The 19,270-nt window shown below is 36.9% G+C and overlaps 1 protein-coding gene and 1 pseudogene across 2 annotated transcripts in view; both read left to right on the top strand.

The window, feature by feature from the left end:
* The window catches only part of LOC311292525 (NACHT, LRR and PYD domains-containing protein 12-like), a 53,522-nt pseudogene extending 48,364 nt beyond the window's left edge, over positions 1 to 5,158 (top strand). Inside the window, exons 14-17 of the transcript XR_014630286.1 lie at positions 1,789 to 1,962; positions 3,513 to 3,686; positions 3,923 to 4,084; positions 4,407 to 5,158. The product of XR_014630286.1 is annotated as an NACHT, LRR and PYD domains-containing protein 12-like (transcript). The remainder of the gene's footprint in view (positions 1 to 1,788; positions 1,963 to 3,512; positions 3,687 to 3,922; positions 4,085 to 4,406) is intronic.
* Positions 1 to 19,270, top strand: part of LOC311292518 (uncharacterized protein) — a 1,083,963-nt gene that overhangs the window by 50,503 nt on the left and 1,014,190 nt on the right. The gene's annotated exons all lie outside the window — the stretch shown is intronic.

Genomic DNA, 19,270 nt, shown 5'->3' on the forward strand with positions numbered 1-19,270 from the left:
TGGAAACTAAATGCTGCTGTAGCTCTTCAATAAGATGATCATCATAGATGGTGTTTTAATCTTAAATGTGTTTGATCTCCAGTAGATGGCAGCAATCTTCCACTAAAACACGGCACATTGTCCGCGCTATCTCCATGAGCGAAATTAAGAAATTAAATCAGATATAAATTATAACAAATGTAAATACATTTTGCATACAAGAATTACATTACGTATGTTTAAAAAAATGACACTTGTTATTAATCAGTCCTATGAGTTATGAGCTCAGTTTGTAGAAATAATACTTGCATTCAGTTAGGAAGAGCACACAGCAGCTTCTGTTGTCACACACACACACACACACACACACACACACCTCATTAAAAGGCGAGTGGGAAATGTTATGTACATGTTATCATGGTCATGTTTATCATTGTTTTTAAGTCCAATCCTTGTTGCCCATACAATAATAGGCTACAGTAAAACATTTTACTTTATCCATATCATATAAAATATTTTCATTGCATTTTTCAATGGGACAATGACACACAGGAAGGACCTACTTCCCAAATCAGTGCTCTTAAATAGGCTATACATATATAAAACACCAAACTCCATGTCAGCATATTGTAGCCTATGGCTTGCGATCTCTCACATGTGCGAACGAAATATCAAAGCCATAAACCGATTTGTAAACCACAAACGAAAAATTAGAAATCAGGCCGGAATCTCATTTTCCGTTTATTAAACTAAACGAAAAAACGTATAAACGATCCGTCTTTTTTCATTTCTCGTTATTCCAGTCCAAATAGGAAATGAAATGAAAGGAAATGATCATTCGTTTTTTTATTTAATATTGAAAGTAGAAAAACGAGAAAACGGTTCCTTTTTTGTTTTAATTTTTTCAAAAGTATTCAGCTTGATTTTTCGCTTTTCGTTCTCAGGTAGAAACATTTATGAACAGCTTGAATATTCAATTTCTACACGTGGGCGGGAATGAAACGCTCCTTTCCTCTGATTTGTCAGCCGAAGATCAAACTGTCCCGTCATCAGTTCTTCCTCAGATCCGCTCAGCAGAATAAAAGTCCTCCGCTGCTGCAGTTGTGCAGATTCATAACGCGTTTATTGCAACTTCTACATTTAATCTTTTCCTCATCAAACACCCAGACTAATGGCTCGACACGACCCGCACCGGGGAAGAGCCTCGACAGGGCTTTCTTCTGAGGCTTTCAGTCCTCGAGTGCCAGGGGGTCTGTGAAATAATTTACTATAACCTGCTGTATTTACCGGACTGTAAACTAAAGTCACGGTTTTTATCATGAAACACGTTGTGATTTATTCCAAAGTGACCCAGGCCTTTATAATGCATTTAACTTTGTTCACATAATCTAAATGTTGACTTTCAAAAGTAGGCGCACCAAGAAGGCTATTCGCTGTATTTTGGTTTATTTATATATATATATACTTTTTAACCACAAATGCTTGTCTTGTACCATCTCTGAGATGTGCCACGTATTACATCATCACGTTGGAAAGGTCACGCGTCACATCATCAAAAAATGTGTTTCGGGGTTTCATGACCCTTTAAAAATTATATGACATGAATGTGTAAACATAAATACATCAACGCTTTCAACCTTTGTATTGTTACAATGTTGGTAGTATATTTAAATGAACAATGTGTAGTCTTTCTCCATGTGACCTTTACCTTGATATCCATGTTTATTTGTCAGCAAAAGTCTGCTGGATGAAGATGAACACGTTAGTTGATCATCATAGATCTGAGTCATTTTCTCTTTCTGTCTTCAGTCTGTATGGATGCAGTATTACAGAGAAACAGAGTCTCATCCTGACTTCAGCTCTGAGATCAAACCCGTCACACCTGAGAGAGCTGGACCTGAGCTGGAATACACTAGGAGACTCTGGAGTGAAAAACCTCAGTGATCTACTGATGAACCCACAATTCAAGCTGGAGAAACTACAGTTAGTATCATTATACTGTACAGCAATTACAGTGTGACTGAAGTTTATTTATTTGAAGACAGCAGGGCTTATGTTTCAGTGTTTATAGCAGTGCACTTTCTGGGTTTCCCTATTGCTCACATTTTTATGTGTTTTTTATCTAGTTAGTAATTGTACTAGTGTGACTGGGTTTCAAAACAGACTATTGGAAATAGGGCTGCAACAAATGATTATTTTGATAGTCGATTAATCGACTAATCATCGATTATTTTGCCGACTAATAATGTTTGGAACGATTATTCAGCTTTTTCAGTTAGTTAAAACACTGAGTTATACCGATTCTAACTATAATTTAAAAAAAAGAATATTTTTACACCTATATACACCAAACTCTCCAGTCTTGTACCTAGTTATATTATGAAGACATTTACTGAGGGATTTATAAATATATTATTCCTAGCCTGATTTATATAACATTTTATTCCAAAATCATAATTTAAGGCTATTGACAGTATATTCTGATTTACAGGATAACAAAAGTAGATATCCATAAATCCCTCTGTAATTTTTTCCCATCTAATATGTGAACACAATGAAAAAATAATTATAAACCTGGCTTTATCTATTACTCAGATTTTGCCTAATTTGTATATTTAAACATTAAATTACAGAAAACTTGTAATACATTTTTTTCTCATCTTAATGTAGGTAATCAACTGGGAAAGTTTCATGGCGATATCTCCTAGTTAAAACATTTACCCTATTCACCTGTAGTGTCTCGCCTTGAAATCACTTCAACAGTTTAAACTAAAACACTTTGAAGGGATAGTTCACTTTGAAATTAAATTTTGGTATGTTTTAGCTTACCTCAAGGGCATCCAAGATGTAGGTGTCTTTGTTTCCGCAGTAGTTTCAATTTTGATATTTTTAGGTCAAACCGTTCTTGTCTGTCAGTCATATAATGCAGGTCTATGGTCACTGTCTCAAAACACAAGCACAGAGTCCAAATTAAAACAATTCCCCATCGTCCAAATGAAACAATTCCCCATCATAAGTACACATTGATGGCCTAAGACACGAAACGAGCGGTTTGTGTGAGAAAACGAACAGTATTTATATCGTTGTTATCTCTTGAAAACAGCACACGTCCAAATGATCTGACGGCGCGGGCGGGTATAGATATATACATAGATGTCGCCTTGGCTACGGTTTCGTTCCAATGAACTGCAGTAGCCAAGGCGACATCTATGTATATATCTATACCCGCCCGCGCCGTCAGATCATTTGGACACGGTTTGACCTAAAAATATCAAAATTGAAACTACTGCGGAAACAAAGACACCTACATCTTGGATGCCCTTGAGGTAAGCTAAAACATACCAAAATTTAATTTCAAAGTGAACTATCCCTTTAACATTGTATTTGTGCAAACTTAGTATTTTGTGATCTGGTGAAATAAAGATGAAGATCTCTCTTCCTCTGTTTTATTTGCTTATGAAGAAGATGTGACTTTACAGAATAAATAGTTTTCTTTTCTTCTGTCTTATTTTCTTCTCTCTCTGCTAATGTAGTTTAAGCTGCTGTGATATGACAGATGAAGATTGTTCTGATGTGACTTCAGCTCTGAGATCAAACCCGTCACACCTGAGAGATCTGGACCTGAGCGGGAATAAACTAGGAGACTCTGGAGTGAAAAACCTCAGTGATCTACTGATGATCCCACAATTCAAGCTGGAGAAACTACAGTTAGTATCATTATACTGTACAGCAATTACAGTGTGACTGAAGTTTATTTATTTGAAGACAGCAGGGCTTATGTTTCAGTGTTTATAGCAGTGCACTTTCTGGGGTTTTTAAACTAAAACACTTTATACTCAATATCTCACAATGAGTCTGAGTTCACATTATATTTGTGTAAAATTCTTCACATTCATGATTTGTTTGTAAGATAATATCTCTTCCTCTGTTTGTGTCTTTCTAGTCTATGGGACTGTGGCATTACAGATGTTTCTTCTTTAACTCAGTCTTTGACGAACTCAAAAGCACTGCAGTTTCTAAAAGAGCTTGATCTGAGAGACAATAAGATAGGAGACTCAAAGCAGTGGCTCAGAGACAAGCTACGAGACTCAAACTGTGTCCTGAGGTGAGGAAACATCACTGAGATATTAAAGAGATCTTCATTTACCTCTGATATGTGAACAAACCTTTCAAACATTCGTGAAAGGAAATTATCATTAAGCTTTATTGCAACAAAGGGTTTGTGTGAGAACAAAATGTGAAGTTATTGAAATGTTTAACACAAATAAAACACAAATATCTATGCAAGATTATGTAAAGTCAGTAATTAATCTGATTACAGGAATTCAATTTAACTTATTTAAAAAAAAACAATAAAAAAAAACAGTAATTGAAATATAATAATTTCACTGAACTCTGATTGTTTTCTCTTCTGTTCCACTTTACAGAGTAGATGAAGATCGATGAGGAGTGACTGGGAAGGGCGATGCAGAACAAGCGGGATGTGCCCATTCATCAGCAAGCATGTCGGGAGCTAATAACACACACAAATGTGTGATTCAAACATTCATCACTGCTCTGTAGGAGGTGCAGTCTGATCCACAGAAGAGTCTCACTGCTGTCTATGAGGAGAAATAAATGTGTAAATGTGTTTCATAAAGGTGGAAGAGACTCAGACTTCACAGTTAAATAAAGCAGCGTGTGTGTTAGCATGTGTTTTAGAAACATGTGATATTGAATGATCAATGTTGGTTTAGTATAATAATTATTTATAATATAAATAATATAATAATTAATTATTATAAAAATATATTTTTCCAAGTTTTGGAATTGGGAATATATTGTTGATTATGATTTGTATATTTCATTGATATTTTATGTGAAGTTGTACATAGAATTTTTTTTTTTTGTAAATTTTTTTGTGTAAAATCTATGTTTTGGAATACATATATTTGACTCTGATCAGTTTCACTTTAGTGCATTGTTATATTATATACACACACACACACACAACACCGGTCAAAAGTTTTAGAACGGTAAGATTTTTAATGTTTTTAAAATAAGTGTCTTCTGCTCACCAAGGCTGTGTTTATTTAATTAAAAATACAAACAAAAACAGTAATATTGTGAAATATTATTACAATGTAAATCAGCTGTTTTCTATGTGAATATACAAGTGTAATTTATTCCTGTGATCAAAGCATCATTACTCCAGTCTTCAGTGTCACATGATCCTTCACAAATCACTCTAATATGATGATTTGATGCTCAAGAAACATTTATTATTATTACGTGTGTGTGTGTGTGTGTGTGTGTGTGTGTGTGTGTGTGTGTGTGTGTGTGTGTGTGTGTGTGTGTGTGTGTGTATATATATATATATATATATATAGTTACATCCCTTTTAGATTTAGATAGGGGTAAGGGAGTATAACATTTAAAGATGAGTGTGTAACTCAATATGAAGAACAGGGCAATAAAAGGAAAAAGATCTGCTCAAAAGTATTTATTTTTACAGTGCCAAAAGTGAAAGAATGAAGAGACAATAGTGTTTACAATATATAATTTATATTTAATATTTAAAGTTTACAATATTCACACAGCCAATGAGGAAAACAACAAGACAAATAACAATACTAAACTAAAACAATCAAAGGTGGGAAGGCGAGCTCGAGAGATGCCAAATAAAATAAATAAATGAAACAGAACAAACTAGCTATAAGATTAATTCTATAAAGATTAAAACATGTAGAAAAGAAAAGTGTTCGCCTAACCAAAGTACACTGACTACAATATAACACAAATGACAGGGTGTGGCGCTCTCCTAAACCTGTGTGTGTAATACAACTCAAGATGTCCTGTGGTGTGCAGTGCATGTCCTGCTCCCTCCTTCCCAGCCTCACACACACCGTGATGACTGAACAAGGATGAACAGTAGAACAAACAGAAACACTTCACAACCACTATACGACAATTGATTAACTCACACGATAGACACACAGAAATCAGCGACAGCGAGCCAAACAAAGACAAATGCCAAAGTGAGCAGAAAGCTGGGAAGAGATACTGGTATTTGAGGAAGGGGGTGTAATGTGATTGGATGGGTGAACCGGGACGTCATCATCCTTCAGGAGGACTAACAGGCTGTAGATCGATCCAGTACACATCTGGAACACACACACACACAACAACAACAACAACAACAACAACAACAACAACAAACTATCCACATCTCCCTATTGCAACACTCTAAATACGTACACGTACGTAACAATATATATATATATTTTTTTTACATGTGTTGTTTTTTTTTTTGTTTTTTTTTGGTGAGATATGTCCTCTATATCTATCAATTTCTTCTCTCTTGTGACTATTCTACATTACGTAATCAGGTGATTGTCACATGACTAACTAATTGTTGTTTGAAAGGACTTAATTTCAATAAGTACTTGCTTAACCCTCTGGGGTCCTTCGTTTAACAGTCACACTCAGGACCTTCGGGTCCAAATGGACCCGGAGGGCGGGATTAATATATATATAAAAAAAAAATCTTTTTTTTTTTTTTACTTGTTTTTTATAATATTTTTTCTTTTCTTTTTTGGTGTTTTGAGATAATTTTATGATTTTAATTAATATTTATGCAATAATTATGACCCATTTTTTCCCATTGAATATAATAGACATTTTTTATATATGTATTTTTTTATTTTATTTTTATAAAAAAAAATGTGTGTGTGTGTGTGTGTGTGTTTTTTTTTGTACTCTTGATGTTTTAGAGATTCACCCCTTCACTGTTGAGTCCTTTTTTTCTGCATCCTGGCTGATTTGTAGATTGTATGCACAAAAAAATTGTGTTTTCATATTTTTGACAATTTCCCATTCATTTCCTATGGGGGTCATTTTTGACCAAAGAACAGAAGTGTGACGTGCTTGGATCATGACCCCAATATTTTTTGTGTGTTCACATACCTAATACCATAAAAGTCACCAAGTTTCGTAACATTCCGATGAAGCTGTGATTTTTAAAAATTCAAAACAGATTTTTGTAATCTGAATTTATTAGTGTGTATGTGTATAAAATTGTGTTTGTGTGTGTGTGTGTGTTTGTGGATGTGTCTGTTTTGCACTCTTGATGTTTTATAGATTAACCCCTTCACTGTTGTGTGCTTTTTTTCTGGATCGTGAATAAATGATAAACTTTTTTTTTTATGTATTATGATCAATTATTCAAATATATTTAACTTTGTCATTGTGCTTTTTCCCCTGTGTATATAATCACATACTATGATGCACACAAACCCATGATATTTATGTTTTCTTATTTAGTTTTGTCTATTGTCATTATGATTGTTCATTAAAGAACTGGAATCTTTCCCTGATCTTGTAACTATAAGTTATGAGTGACAGGTGCAGTAACACTTGATAACACCAGTAACTCGCCAGCCTAGAGCAGTTCTCCTCAGCGTGTGTAATGTGTGTAATGTGTGTAATGTCTGCACAGAGGAGACGGCGGCTGCTCCAAGATCTCGCCTTTGGAGAAAACTGGTGATTTTATACTCCAAAAATGTAAATATCCCTCCTTAAAAATAAAGATTACCCCAGAAAGAATTGCATTGCTAGCCCACCCCAACACTTACACACAATTATAATGATACATGCAGACCAATACTTAATTATATTACTTTTTTCTAACTGAAAATTATATATTTTAGTAAAACAAAATGTCATTTGTTTTGTCATATGACACAGATATGCATGAATACACATTAAATAAATGCAGTGAACACATCTCAGTTTTCAATTAATGCATAGGGGAGAGTGGGGTGATTTGTGCCGGGGGGGGGGGGGGGGGGGGGGGGGGGGAAGTAGTTCCACCCTTGTTTCTGGAAAACCATAGAAGAAATTGGTCATGTGACCACATCATTTTGAAAAGCAATCACTTTTACTCATCCTCCAAAGAAGAGAGACACATGGCATGAGAGTTAAGCATATTTTAGTGCAAAAAACTGTTTTTTTCCCTTTCAAAGTAAAATTTCTATGATTAAGGTTTTTTGATTGTAGTGTCTGACCAATTATAGACAAGTTTGAAAACATTTCACACATGTTTTAGTGCTTTAGTAGGCTACACAATGAGTCTATACAGTTAGCATGATGTTAGCTCTTGACTGCTGGATCATGCTAGTTTTTCAAACTTGTGGGTCTGGGGTGATTTGTGCCAAAGGGCCTGGGTTAAGTTGTGCCAGATCCAGACCACCTAGACCTACATACTCACAGGGGATAATCTTGAAAAGTGAGGAGATGGGCATGCCTCATCATTGTTTGACTTAGGCCTGCCTGCTATTTGTTTAATTTAGCTAACACTGATTTCAGTTTTGAGTTTGCACTATGTTATTAAAGAGAAGTTTTATTCCGTTTTTAAGTGGCCTATGTCACAATAGGATGTTTAGAAATTAGCCTAGTCACTTTATTCTTATGTTACATAATTGACAGACAGCGCTATGTCAACAGGCATCTATTGCCAAAGCCTTTTTGACTGAAATGATTCACAAATATCATATATTGTGTTGCTATGGTGCTCTAAATGGTTGCTAGGGCGTAGCTTGATAGCTTCACAATGATCCTGAGAGACTGATTGGTCGTCTGAGTAAAATGAGCCCGCCCCCTTGTCTCTATGACACTGTGATCCAGAGTTATGTTCAATACAAAATCCCTATGCAATTGACCATAGTAGGAAAAACGCATGCTATGGTATTCCAGGGTGACAATATCTAAATAAACCTTAAATGAGTAATTTTGTATTGAATTTATCTTGCTTTCATATAGCATTACGGTTCATAACATTAAAATGTTCTGTTTTACTTCAGAAATCACTGGCACAATTTACCCCCAATGTATTCCCCCAAAGGCACAACTTCCCCCGCACCAGGGGCAAGTTGTGCCATGAGACCACTTTTTTCCCAAGAGCTATATTTCTGAAACAATTTATTTCAGATCCAAAGTTATTGTTCTCAGGGATGCACCACATCCTGAAATATATGTACATCCTTAAGTTGAAGGCATTACTGCCATGGCCTCACTTTAAAGTCACTTTGAGTAAAAACTGGCACAACTCACCCCACTCTCCCCTAAATTAATGAAATAATTATATTTTATTTACTCACAATAAGAAAGATGAATAAATGAGTAAAAGAATGAATAAAAGTAACCATCACAATAAACAAATGCATGCTTCTAATGACTGCGCGAGTCAAAGCGCTCCCAGTGCTATTCCGCCACACATTATAGTTATCCTTTTTACCCGCTTAGAAAAGCACCACGTTTTGTGTCACCATACTTAGTCGTGTAACTACTCGTGTAACTGTATTTAAATAGGGAAAACGTGGAGGTGTTTGGTCGCTTCTAACTTCATCTCTGTTTGGATCCTAATGAATGAACTGGGCTAAGCTAAGCGCTAGCAAAGTGTCGCCACGCGCCAGAGCGATTGAGTGCACGCGCTGAGACGAGAGAGGTATGTGTCAACCCGTCTTAGTTAAGGGAATAACATAGTTTAATATGAAGAAACGGTGGAGTGTTCCTTTAATAGTGCTGGCAAATGTCCCACACTAACTGAACTCTTGTGCATGATTGTCATTAGTAATGAATGGAGTCACATTTGAAATGGTTGCTTTTGTTACAGGCTCAATCGTGTCCACCATCACATTTCTCTTGCTCATTGTCACGTTTCTGAAGCGTGGTGCAGGCAGAAGGCAAGACGAAGAAGATCAATCAGATCAGACTTTATTAATACAAGGAAAACCTAAACCAAACTCAGAACTAACCTTAAGAAGAACCGACAAGAAACACAGGCAGAAATATACTGGGAGAAACAAAGAGCACTAATTAGGTTACAGCTGGAAACAATGACTAATCAAATTGGAAGCCATGGTGACGAATAAAAGAGCTAACTCAGACAGGGTGATGGTGACATCAGAAAATACAGTCCAAACACAATGACCTGTTACACCCACAGATCAGTCTCTCTAAACCACAACAGCCTCACAACATCTCCATGACCAGACCAACACCATCAATGAGAATCTGATCTTAAAAGACAAACTGACGCTCTCTCATCAGACAGACTTACCACTTTCTTTTAAAAAGCAGGGTAAAACACCACCGAAACAAACAATATTTATCATTTATTCACGTTTTCAAAACCCTTCACGCAGTTCTCCTAACCAACTTTCATCTTGGTATGTCAGTTTATTTAAAATGATACAAAAAGTTTATTTAAAGTTTATTTCAGTTTATTTAAAATTATAACATTATACCAAAATGCACTAAAACTATGGGAGTAAAATCATGCCAAATGTTTTTGAAATAAAAATAAAGCTTGTTGAATTGCGCTTATTGAAAAAATATGCATTGTATTAACGTGCTTGCATTTTAATGCATTGTATTTTCAGGGCTTGCATATTTATGGGCTGAAATTCAACATGGTTGTATATTTAAGCTGTGAATATTTAAATTCAAAACATTTCACACATTTTCTTTATTAAAAATTCAATCATCCATATTCACCTTTCAGATATCACTTCTAAAATATTCCTTCTGTTTAAAAATACAACCTATAATATTCAACCGGAATTTTTCGGTCCATTTTATTCTGCTTTACAAATTCACTTCTACAAATTCAGTGGTTCATATTTGACAGAAAATTCAACATTTCACATCCGGTAATTGCAGGAAAAGCAGTAGTGCAGGAGTGTGTCGATGCATAATCTTCCTCTGCTGTTAGTCGGCTGACCAGTAGGTGGTGCAAACGTGTGTTGATGAAGACCAGGGGCCTCATTTATAAAACTGTGCCTAGGAACCTTACTAAAAGTGTACGTACGCACAAAAGCCAAAAATGGCGTACGCAAAAAAATATTCAGACTTATAAAACCGTGCGTACGCCAGTACCTGCGCAGAATTCACTTTATAAATCCCAGTCAGCGGAAGATTGTGCGTACATGCGTCTCCACCCGAAATAACCATATATGGAGCTTACAACGCCTAGTTTTACTATGCAGATCCTCATCTACATATCATTTGCATATGATTATTCATCCACGTGATAACTTAAACGTTATCACGTGGATGAATACTGAAGTTAAATAAACTTCAGTAAATAAAATTCAATCATTAGAAAACGTTTAAGTTATCACGTGGATGAATAATCATATGCAAATTATATAAACGGTACAAGAAACATTACATTAATACAAATCAAGTAGTTATCCTTGCCTTGTTTTTGAATAGCCTACATAAATCAAATAGTGTAAAATACATTTCAGAGAAAGTTTTTCTCAATCTTTTCCACTTGCCGAATTGTATTTTTAATTGATTTATATTTTTAATGGAAACAGATAGGCCTTGGGCATTATTTGCACTAAACTATTTTCTCAGACAATCTGGTATTATCATGATAAGCAATTATCTCTGTGGTTAAAACATTAAAGCACGCCACAGGAAAAGTGTTCAAAAACAATCGCATCCACAACAAATATTTCTATTGATTGAATTGAATATAAAAAAATGTTGTAACTTTTCAGTATGATTTCATGTTTAAGTGTTTAACTCCATAATTTGAATGGCATATTTAATCTAAATGTTTATATCAGAAGTAAAACATAGTTTAAATCATTATTTTATTTATTTAAACTGCGTCAGTTTCACTAAACGGCTCAACACGCTCGCTGGCGCGGACATAAGAAGGAATGGATATTTGCTTCAAGTGACAGGCTTGGTGAGGGAAATTATATTTGTATTATCTTTCTGTATTATGTTTAATTTTAATTCTAAATTCTAAAAGTGACCAAAAAGACATTTAACTCCAACTCACCATCGGTGTCGCCAAACTGCTCCATCTCCAAAATGTGCGTACGCATGGGTCAGAGTTTGCGTGTAGGTGCGCATATTTTCACGTCAAGTTTTTCTTCATAAATCCCACCTTTTGCGCAGGAACTGGCGTACGCATGTTTTCAGCCCCGTTTTGTGCGTACGCAAGCTTTATAAATGAGGCCCCAGAGCATCAGTCCCCAGACAGCAACATGGTTTCGGCTCACATCTCGTACACGTGGATTCCAAACAGTCCAGGGGTCTCATTTATAAAACTGTGCGTAGGAACCTTACTAAAAGTGTACGTGCGCCCGAAAGCCAAAAATGGCGTACGCAAAATAATATTCGGATTTATAAAACCGTTCGTACGCCAGAACCTGCGCAGAATTCACTTTATAAATCCCAGTCAGCGGAAGATTGTGCGCACATGCGTCTCCACCCCGAAATAACCATATATGGAGCTTACAACGCCTAGTTTTACTATGCAGATCCTCATCTGCATATCATTTGCATATGATTATTCATCCACGTGATAACGTTTAATGGTACAAGACACATTACATTAATAAAAATCAAGTAGTTGCCTATCCTTGCCTTGTTTTTGAATACATAAATCAAATAGTGTAAAATACATTTCAGAGAAAGTTTTTCTCAATCTTTTCCACTGGCCGAATTGTATTTTTAATTGATATTTTTAATGGAAACAGATAGGCCTGCATTATGTGCACGAAACTATTTTCTCAGACAATCTGGTATTATCATGATAAGCAGTTATCTCTGTGGTTAAAACATTAAAACAAAGCATGCCAGAGGAAAAGTGTTCAAAAACACCACATTAACAACAAATATTTCTATTGACTGAATTTGAATATAAAAATGTTGTAACTTCTCAGTAATGATTTCATGTTTAAGTGCTTAACTCCATTAGTTTAAATCATTATTTTATTTATTTAACCTGTTATTCACTAAACGGCCCAACGCGCTCGCTGGCGCGGACATTTAAGAAGGGATGGATATTTGCTTCAAGTGACAGGCTTGGTGAGTGAAATTATATTTGTATTATCTTTTTTGTATATGTTAAATTTTCTTTAGATTTTCTGTCTAAAAGTGACCAAAAAGACACTTAACTCCAGCTCACCATCGATGTCGCCAATTCCCTTTGTCTCCAGAATGTGCGTACGCACGGCTCAAAGTTTGCTTAAAGGTGCGCACATTCTCCCGTCAAGTTTGTTTTTTATAGATCACAACCTTTGCGTGGGAACTGGCGTACGTACGTTTCCAGCCCCGTTTTGTGCGTACGCACGCTTTATAAATGAGACCCCTGGGCCGACACTATGTTGCTACCTGCGTGAAGTTGGCCCCCAACCCAACGCAAAACGTCATCAAACTATGCTCAATCGTTTGTGCTCCGTTTGTGCTGGTTTGTGCTGTAAAAAGTTTCGTTTGTGCTGTTTCGTTTTTTTAGATATTAAAAGAATATTTTTAGGTAATTCTGAGGTCACTCAGCCCCCCCACATGCTCCAAATTCACCCAAAATAGTCTCGTTCGTTTGTGCTTCGTTTGTGCCGGTAAAATTTTCGTTTGTGCTGTGTCAGGTTTTAAGATATCAGAAATTGAATTATAGACGATGACGTCACCAGCCCCCCCACATGCTCCAAATTCACCCAAAATAGACGCAATCGTTTGTGCTGGTTTGTGCCGGTAAAAGTTTTGTTTGTGCTGCGTTGGGTTTTAAAATATTAGACATTAAATTATTGTTGATGACGTCACCAGCCCCCCCACATGCTTCAAATTCACCCCAAAATATGCTCAATCGTTTGTGCTCCGTTTGTGCTGGTTTGTGTCTGTAAAAGTTTAGTTTGTGCTGTTTCGGTTTTTTAGATATTAAAAGAATATTATTAGGTCATTCTGAGGTCACTCAGCCCCCCCACCCACATGCTCCAAATTCACCCAAAATAGTCTCGTTCGGTTGTGCTCCGTTTGTGCACAACTAACTGAATGGGAGAGACAGAATGAGAGAGAATTATAGACAGAGCTGGATTTTCTGTATCATTAGACCTACTCCGGTTTTCAATTTCACATGATTCTTTAGAAATCATAGTAAAATGTTGATTGTATGCTCAATTATTATTGGTGCTCAGTTAAGAAAGGTTCTTAATTTTGATCAATGTTGATAAACTTTTTATTAATTTATTACGTCCTAAATACAGTTGCACATGTGACCCATGGTCGTTTTTTTAATACTAAAAGGCAACTTTGTGCAACTGTAATCAGCATTTCATTGCTAAATTAGTAATATAAGTGTTATTAATGAGGTTTCTGTTCAATAACAAGTCTTAGCTCTCTTGAATGTTGTACAATTATTCTTGAAGCTACTAATATTGTAACTGACAGTTTTAAAACAATGTATACTTACATTGGCCAGAAATTTGGATTAGTAACGACTTTTGTAGTTTGATTTATATCGACCTTTTCTCCACTAACTCTACAGCATTTTATACAAGAGCATTCTTGAACAGAAGTGTCACTTGTCCCTAGTGGTGGCAGTGAAGTGTAGCAGATGAGACTCGTAAAAATAAAAATAAAATACAATCAGGAGAGACTGAAGTGAAGATAATTGTTTATTGAACAAATTATGTGATGACAGAACGTCTTCGTCAATTCTACTTTAAAAGTGTGCTCACCTCGAGGATAGTTTTGCTGTTCTCTTGCCCAAAAATGCTGAAGTTACATTAAACTACGACTTGATGGCACATGCGCACAAATCCATTTTGCTCAGAGAGAAAGAGAGTGGCAGAAAAAAAAGAGTCTGACATAATGTCTGAACAACATGACGTTTTTAATAAACACTACAGGGACTACAAAACCACTTATAAGAAGTTGATGTTCTATTAAATCATCTTTATCAGCATCTAACATTTTAGAGATTGAATAAATGACAAACCCGATAAAATGCTCCTACATCGTAGGCTAGGCTACTTCGAGCCGGCCCGAGGCATAAGCGAATTAAGCGGCTGCTTAGGGCCCCCTGGCCACCCAATCGAGTTTTTTTTTTTTTTTACATATTAATTCATTTAAACAAGTGACATGAATGAATTAATGACTAATTCAAGACAAGAAAATTCTGATTTCATGATCAATATACCTGCCTAAAACTGCTGCGGTGTCTGCCAGTGTTTGAGTCATGCGCATAACCTCGCGTGCATATTCGTGCGCAAAGTCACGGTAATGTTAAGCCATGTCACAAAAATTTGATTTGATCAGTGATTGATGATTGACATTTAAATTAATGATTTATCCTTTAAATTTAATAATATTCAGAACAGAACAAGAATAAGGCTCACGTATCTCTCTCATTAGAATCAAAATTCTTTATTATAGCCTTTGTACTTAACTCACGTTCCAATATCGACGGAAAAAATCCTCATCCTCTTCACGCGCAAAAAAGTGCGGAGTTTACGCTGAATGGTACAAATTGTACTACTGACTATTTAAACAGAGCAGCGTAAGTTTTATAGGTTGACTATTTTATTATTATATTTTATTTCGGCTACAATGAACAGGCTGCAATGTCAATATTACAATGCTGGAATACATTAATGTGTGTGTGTGTGTGTGTGTGTGAGGCGCGGGCGCGATCAAACAGTGGAAACATAAAAACATACTCCGTCATGTTCATACAAGACATCATTCAAACTGCAAAGTGTTGCAAAACGTTGGAGGATATTTTGCAAATAATTTATTTAATGTGTTTTGTGACAATTTGTTTTCAGAAGTTTCAAAGAGTTAGTAAAAGAGTAAAGAAAAACTTAAAACTTTTTATTTAAGTAGGCCTATCTATTTTGTATTTAGTATTTATTTTGTATTATTACATAACCTCATTGTATACATTTATAATGTAACATTATATTGTGTCACAAATCATCAAACAGGTGACTCCGCGTGGTGGGAGGGGGCCCCCAAATCAAATTCTGCTTAGGGCCCCCAAAAGGCTCGGGCCGGCACTGAGGCTACTGACTAACTTCACACAAAAATACAGAGCTGTCTATTTTTGATCTTGTGACCGTTGATTGATCTATTTTATTCAGTCAGCATTGTATAGGCTTAAAAAATATCAACATTTAATTTGATTTAATTTCTGATATTTTAAAACCCAACGCAGCACAAACGAAAATTTTAACGGCACAAACCAGCACAAACGAACAAGACTATTTTGGGTGAATTTGAAGCATGTGGGGGGGCTGGTGACGTCATCGTCTATAATTCAATTTCTGATATCTTAAAACCCGACACAGCACAAACGAAAATTTTACCAGCACAAACGAAGCACAAACGAACCAGACTATTTTGGGTGAATTTGGAGCATGTGGGGGGGGGGGGGCTGAGTGACCTCAGAATGACCTAAAAATATTATTTTAATATCTAAAAAACGGAAACAGCACAAACGAAACTTTTTACAGCACAAACGGAGCACAAACGATTGAGCATAGTTTGACGACGTTTTGCGTTGGGTGTGGGGCCAACTTCACGCAGGTTTGCTACCTGGGTCAGTCAGTCATTCATTCATTAAAACGGATTTAAAGAAATGGAGCAAGCGTCAGTATTTGTGATGATTATCAGGGCCAGTATATATGTGTGGAAAAGCTGATAAAGACACAAAAGCTGTGTTTACATTTAAGTCTTCACTGTTACTTCTGTACATGTAAGCAGCTTTCTCTACCGTGAACAAGATTATAATGTTATTCCCTGATGCTGACATACAGATCAAACTGGCCTGTCTGACAGTCTCGATCACTGCCTCATGTGTCTGGGCCATAAGCATGATGAGGTAGTGTTCATGGAGGAGTCATGAACCCACTGTGGGAAGATGACCATAGCGATGCTGAGATCGAGACTCCGGTATCTCGAAAGAGGAGAAGTCCCCTCTGCTATTCCCCGATCTGAGCCGCTTCAGGTAATACACGGGGTGAACTGAGGGTTACGGTGGGCCCCCCACCCCACATAGTCCGGTGGTGTAGTGAAAATACCGTTACCGAGGTGATAAAAGCACCAAATTTTGCATGGTGTTTCCTTAGGGTCTATAGTGTAATTTTGGCCTAGGAGCCCTTGGAAATAAATGTTGTAACATGTTATATTAGAAGTATAACATTATCAATGAAATATGCTTAAAAACACAGAGATGTTCAAGTTCCTGCACAAGAAAAAGTATTTAAATGAATCCCAAAGTTAACATTTTGATATGTTTATTTATGTTTATGAACTTTTACATAACTAAAGCTTCAAAAACATGTTAAAGTATTAGCAATAGGATCTTTATTGGCCCTGTAATTGATAATTACGAGTCGTTACAGTTGCATTTGCAAAGAGGTGAGCAGTCTAGAGTTGCTTTGACACATTTGCAGGTGGAACAATCCCCCTTACAGCAACATTTGATAAGTTCTCTGCAGGCTTTGGGGACTTCTGGAAGTGTCATCCAAACTGGTTCCCAAGACCCTAATTCCTTGGTCCATCCATAGTCCCTTGGAGAAGGAATACCTTGCTGTGAGAGTGTGCTGGTCGCCCAGATTCCAGTCTGATAAACTGTCCATCTGATGTGCTGCAGTAGAGTATCTTGGGTGGGTGGCAGTTTCTCCATTGTCCTACTCCCATGGCAGAAGAGTTCTTTCCTCTTCTGGACAATGGAGCTTGAAGGACTGGACTTGTCATACAAGATGACAGTCAGTCTCTCAAGCTTTTGAAACTGCCATGAAGCAGCATCTAATTTTTGGAATGGATTTCTGGCAAGGGAAGTAAATACTTCAGTGGCTTTATCATAGGCTTGCCAGGCCCACCAAACTGACTTCTTACCCTTCCCAGTGAAAGCAGATGTTGTATCACACCCTGAATAGGCATGCAACATCAACAGTGCTTGAAACTTGTCCTTACCCAGACTTTTACATATGTAATTGACATGGTAAAATCTGTACTTTTTGCCCATGCCAAAAGCCACCCAGATGTCAGTCAAAGGTTGAATCACAAGTAAATCATGGAATAGACCTTCAAGAATCACAATGACATCAGTGTCCACAGTACGCACATGGACAGTTTTTGCTCCTTGCTTCATGCTGTATATGAACCACAATCCAGGTGTCTGCCTCTTCATGATTGCAACTGCTCATGGTGCTGCTGGAACCAAATGAAGATACAGCTTGCCCTGATGTGATATATAGCCTGTGTCTTCTAATACCCCTTTTCCACCAAAAAAGAACTGGTTCGGAACAGGTGCTGGTTCAAAGTTGGTTCAACTTGCGAACCTTCTCGGAACATTTTTTGTTTTTCCACTGACTAGAGAGCCCAGCGAACGACGTTGTTACGTCACTGTGTACGTTGCTATAGGCTACGTCTTAGCTTTCCTAGAAACGCTTGCGCCAACTTCAAGCATAACAATTACAATGGCGGACTACATCGTCTTTCTGCAAATGTTTCTCCTGGCTTTGCGATCCTATATTGGGGTCAGAAGAAGACGTTTAGAACACATTTGTGCTGCTCGTCTGGATTACTATAGACGGAGGTTACGTTCGAGAAGAAGTTTGACACTAACCCTGCCCCCTGCCCCCAGCCCCCGTCGTAACCATGACGTGGTAAAAGAACGGTTCTAGTCCAGCAAAGAGTTGGTGCTGCTTTGGAACCAATTTTCCTGGTCGAAAACCGGTTCTTTGGCTGTCGAAACATAAAGAACTGGTTCGCGAGTAGACACCGGCTCCGAACCAGCACCAACACTGCCTTGGTGGAAATGGGGTATAAGATGAACTCTGTTTTAGCTACAGATTCATCTGCACAGTTACGGCTGTGAAGAGTGACTAGATCTTTAAAATCATCCAAGAAAGGGTTGCCCATTCTTTTAATAGTTTCAGACAGGTTGGCTACATGTCTTTGAAATGTTTTCTGTGTGGAAAGACACTGTTCATGATGCTGGAAGTTCTTAGGATTATCTATGTCATTTTCAGGAAGAAAGTCCTCTTCAAATTCTTTCAGCAATCTTCCCAACTCTGGTCCAGAGATCATCCATCGTCTGAAAGCATTTGGGTTTTCTGTGAGACCAACTGCACCACCGCAATCTTTCACAATTGTATTCTCTTGTTCTTGACCTTGGTCGAAAGGTATTGCAGAGAACTTGTTGTATGTCTTTGAGAGAACCCAGTGTGAATGCTTTTCAAACTCATCCTTGATGGTGCTGGGCAAAGACTTCATGTCCCTGATGTGGACGGACATGCATAGTTCTTGTAGTTCTTGCATAGTTTCTATGGTCCAAGGCAAAAAATAGAGGGATGAGTTCTTCTAAAACTTCTACATATAGAAGGAAGTTCTTCTCTCTGTGAGCTCTGACAAAAATGAGAATGAGGGTTTCATATCTTAGTATTAAGTCAAGTCAAGTCAAGTATATTTGTATAGCGCTTTTCACAATACAGATTGTATC

The sequence above is a fragment of the Rutilus rutilus genome (assembly GCF_951802725.1).
Source record: "Rutilus rutilus genome assembly, chromosome: 6".
NCBI classification, from domain to species: Eukaryota; Metazoa; Chordata; class Actinopteri; order Cypriniformes; family Leuciscidae; genus Rutilus; species Rutilus rutilus.